Source organism: Camelina sativa, chromosome 12 (genome assembly GCF_000633955.1).
Source record: "Camelina sativa cultivar DH55 chromosome 12, Cs, whole genome shotgun sequence".
In the NCBI taxonomy this organism is placed as follows: Eukaryota; Viridiplantae; Streptophyta; class Magnoliopsida; order Brassicales; family Brassicaceae; genus Camelina; species Camelina sativa.
In genome coordinates this window covers 15066708-15072345 of record NC_025696.1, presented here as the reverse complement: position 1 = coordinate 15072345, position 5638 = coordinate 15066708, and positions in this window count along the sequence as shown.

Sequence of the window (5638 nt, the reverse complement as noted above, 5' to 3'; positions counted from 1 at the left end):
AAAAAATTAACAATATTTACTTTTAACATATGAACATTTTCATTTTTACTCTCTTTTACACAATTACAATATGTTAAATTAATTTTTAGAAATTGTTTTTTTAAGGTTTGGGTTCTCTATATTACATTTAGGATATATTTAGGAAATATATTAAAAATATCTTTAGATAGTGAATTAACATATAAACAACAACAAAAAAATTCACAATATTTACTTTTAACATATGAACATTTTCATTTTTACCCTCTTTTACACAAATACAATATGTTAAATTAATTTTTAGAAATTTTTTTAAGGTTTGAGTTCTCTATTTTACATTTAAGATATATTTTTGAAATATATATAAAATATTTAGATATTGAATAGAATATTTTTTAATTAATAAAAACCATAAATGATTTAATATAATAACTTCTTATTTTTTATTTTTTATTTTAGAAATTTTTTTTTGGCCAACACCGGAGTCAACACCGATTTTCACCAGAATTAATCAATCGGTGTACCAGATTGTATGTCTATGGTGTTGAACACATGACGTCATATAGTTCATGCATGTGGCCATGTAATACATATATTTTGTGTAGTTGAGTATACAATAATATAGTTGGTATGTGTGACCATGTATTCACGTATACTTCATGTAGCTAGCCATCTTTTTCCTTGAATATATATACGTGTTATGTGTAGGTTTCTACAAAAGTACATGATGAATATTGAAATACCTAATTATGTTTACGTAAACACAGACATTGAACAGTGTTGGTACGAGGTTGAAAACTAAACTACTGTTCGCAAGCAGAAATTGGTTTTATTTCCAAAAACCAATAAAATGCCTGCAGGCTAGGCATGCGCAGATAATAACAACTTTATAATAACATTTTATCCCAAAAACTTAGTATACACTATATAAATTTATAATAACAACTCTGTAGTATCAATGTATCCCAAAAATTAGGATATTAATAACAACTATATATATTATTAAAACATGTGAGAAGAATACAAATGAATTGGTAATATATTTCAAATAAACCTCCTTTATTATTTCCTTTCTGAACATACGGGTCCTTGCATTACATAAATGTAGTTGTAGAAAATTATGAACAAGGCAAGTGCGAGGGAGAAGAGAGACACGTGGGAAATCAAAGAGTGAGAGAGAGGAACGTATAGCTGTCGGCCACGAAGCAGCTCAGCTGTCACCTCTCTCTCATGAAAGCATTGGGAATAGCTCTTTATTTCTCTCTCTAAAGTCCTTAAATTTCGGGGGAGTAATGTAAAGAACATCTATCTACTAGGCTTCTGCATTTTCACCTGCCCTAATTCACCAAAACTTTAACTTACATCAATTCACCAATTTGTATTGTCTTCAATATATATGACAAAGACCAAATGCTTATATGTGATGTGTACTATACATGTTTATTAAATTTTACCAAAAGAGAAGTCACGAGGTCGTGTTTATAGTTTTTGCCTTTTGCTTATATATATGTACCTTCACTTAATAGTTACTTCTTTGGTTATTTTGTATATTTGATTAGGTCATGAAATAATAACTAGATATAAAAAATTCACTTCTTTTTTTTCTTCACAAAAATCTACTTAAAAAAGTATCTAATTCTAGTATGCACCTCACTCTCAGCATAATCGTACCAATTTATTTGACATTCCCGATCCGATAAGTTTGTCCTAGTAAACTATAATATAAATTTCCACGAAAGGTCCTAGTAAATCTGTTGGGTTCATTGAAAAGGACGAAATTAGTTATTACGTCTATATATTGACAAATGATTCAAATATACACATGCGTATATCTATATGTGTGTGAATATGGTGTGAGGATAAAGAAGAGCAGGTAAAGGATGCAGAGGTATGGGGTTTGCTTGAAGTTGGAGATATCCTTTTAAATCAATTTATTAAGCTCTCTGTGCTTCCCTCAAAAGCCTCCCCATATTTTAGGTGTACTTCCCAAATAAATCCTCTTTTTGTGCCTTTCTCTCTACTAATATTGTTAAAGCTTTTATTTGATTATATATATATTATATATATAAAGGACCATTATTTTGATATATGTATATGTTAAAAAAAAGTTTTGAAAAATCTCTATATCAATCGTTATTTGTTGCATTTTAGTAATGGTTTGTTTTTTTTTGGTTGATCAGTAATGGTTCAAATAATCAGAATAAATGAATATTACCAAAATATATATCTCATTTTCCTCATATATAAGAAGCACAACCCCATTAGACGATAGATAAATGTTAGGAAGAAGGAAAATGTTATCAAAAAAAATTAGAGAAGAAAGGAAAGGAAAAGACTTGTGATTGCTGATCGGGAATTAAGGTCTGGGATTGTTTTTTTTTTAAGATTGTTTTTCAATTATTCTCCTTACAAGAAAACTGATTCACATCCAAACGTACACACATGTATGTATATTATTCAGTTATTAGTTACAACCACCAAATCAAACAAAATTGAGAGTAAGTTTCATAATAATCATTCGTTTGAGTTTTGTTTTTTTGTTTTTGGATTTTGTATGCGCTAAGAAATTCAAGAAGAAATAAGTAACTTATTTATATATAAAAGATGGTTTGAAATTATTATCCAAGAATAAAAAGAGCTAGCTAAGCACTAATCTTGGTTACAATTGACCAACTCGAATAATTGAGGCCACTAAGAGCATTTTGTGATTCTTCCAAGTGCATTAAGTCTTAATGCATGAGCTAATTTGTCCATTTCCCACCATACACCTAATTAACGAAATATATAAGTTAATACAATCTTTGAGTAATAATATAATTGGACCAAGACCAATTGGATGATGACTTTCGGACGCGAAATTGGTGATTAGCTTGCCTTAATGCGTCTTTAAGTCCGAAGTCCCCACAATTACAACTTTTATGCCTTGAAAACCAAACCCTCCTAATCAAAAACATTTTATTAATAAATGTCGTTACCTTGTTATTTTGTGATTAAATATGAAAATCTATAATTGTCGGCCTCTTATATGGAGCTTTGGGTGCTAGACGACAAAAACCTAAATGCTCTTTTTAGTATTTTTTTTCGCTTTCAGTAATCAATTCAAAATTTTAATTTTAGTACTTCGATTATAAGGAAATTACAAGGTGATGCAAGATGATATTTCAAAAAAGATTTGATTAAAACTAATAATATTTCCAGCGGGAAAAACATATTTTGCAATAAACATGTGTGATACTTATAAGACTACTTACAATAATGATATAAATAAAGTTTATTAATCTAATTGACAAACTTTTGTGATTTAAGAAATATAGAAACAACCAGATGTGAAACATTCAAACAGTATATATATGTTGTAAGTGGTAAAGCATTGTACCACTGTAGTTATATATGTTTGTACCACTGTAGCTATATTTTGGGATAATTTTTTGGTAAAAATCTCGGGATAATTTGTTAATAATTATTAAAAAAATGTATGCTGTATTTTTTTGTGTTTGTTATAATATATTTTGATTAATATTTAGATTATATAATTTTAGCTGTATTGTATTTTTTGTGTTTGGTACCGGTTAAAATTGAAGTAACACCTCTCGTTAACTCGTTTAATATAATTTTAGCAAGTTAACGTATCTAAAATATTTAAATTATGGATACTAATTTTTTTAAATTATTTTAAGTATATTTTCTGAATACTAATTTAAAGTATGATTTTTTAGGAAAACATTTCAAACTTTGTGATTATCAATTTTGGGCTGATTATATTATAAATAAAAATTCAAGTTTTTATATTTACTCAAATGGCAAGGATTTCGTTATGTAAATCTTACAAATAAATATTCTTTTGCCAAATGTACTTCGGAATTAATAATAGGAGAATTTGGTGAGATGAAAAATACTATTAGTAGAAAAATGTAATACGAAAATTTATTTGGTGTATGTAGTACAAAACATAAAAATTGGTTATAAATTTGTGTACTGAAGCAATAAGTAGTATATATATTTTTAAATAGTACATTAAAATGCAATATATATATATATTAAAGTACTGGAAAACAAAATAAAATATTTTTTCTTTTACATAAAAAACATATTATATTACAAAAAATTATTCAACCAAGTCTATATCATAGGATTAGGAAAATAAATCTGAATTTTTTCTTTAGAAATTTGAAGGAACAATACTAGAACAAAACGAAAATAAGTTTTTTAGTTCAATTTTTTTTTTGTAATAGTTCACATACATTAATTATTGTTCAATATATCATTATATTTTTCTAATTAAAACGTACATTAACAGTTATTTTCACCATATTGTTATATTTTATCATTACCTCAGTCACCTTTTATTTATTGTCTTATGTTACTAAGCATACTTAAATCTCCTGATAAAATGATAATCTTTTCACAATCCTTACATGTATTGATTTACATATTTAGTCATTTATAAGAAAAATTATTAGTGTGGGTTTATTGATTTTATGACAAGTAATTTTATTCACAAGTAGTTAATTCATAGATGATATCATGATACTACTAATTTATCTTCAAATATATTAGCATTTTATCATTCATCAAACGAGAGATCTAAAGCTAGGGTGTATAAGATACACGAGCAGACCATGACTGAAAATATATTTAACCATAATAGAATGACCGAATAGTGATTTCTCTATTCATTTAAATAGTGTGAAACTGTGTAATTAAATAACATAACATATACTGAATTCTGAAATTACTAATGTTAAACCCCTTTAAAGTGGGACATAATTAGAGTAACATGAAGAATACTTATAACAGCATGAAGTTAGATACACTAATACAAATATATATATATATATATATGCATTTTATTATTGATACTTTCCTTGTGTAGTATTATTATAAAACCTACTTTTTAAACCATTTTTTTGATTGAGAAAGGTTGGTGTAATAAAAATTTCCACGAGACTATGATATGTTTTTACTATGCAATCATTATGTAATGAACACTTTCCTCATATTTTTTAGACATATACATAATTTTCTATAGCTTTTATGCACACATCCACATATTAATAGTAGAATATATATATATATATATATATATGTTAATTTATAAATATCCACCCATATATTTAATCAAAGAATAACGTGTGTGTGTTTTTTATACCAAAAATTCTATAATGAATGATCTATTGAAGTTTGACAAAAAAAAAATTATCTATTAACAAAAGAAGATTTTATATATATAGTTTAGTTGACAAATATTACTATTTATGTACAGTAATCTTATTTTAACGCACTTTATTAATGGTCAATATTCACATGCTTGAAAACACTTTCCTAAACAGTACTTCTGAAAAAAATAGTACGCAGATACTTAATTATTGGTATAACAAATGAACCATTTTTATATACTTGTTGTCAAAAACTAAACGAGATTGTCAAAATCCCAATTAAAACATGCACTACTACGTGTACAAGGTTCAAAGATACTTTATTAAAAATTTGAAGAAATAAGAATACTAAGATAGTCTAACACAGATAGCAACTCTGATCAATTGTGTTTTCTTCTTCCATTGTATTAATTGATTTACGGTTATTTTTGGATGACATAAATATACATATACGTTTGTTTTTTTCTTCCAGTATAATGGGTTTGATTGGTAACGTAGTTAAA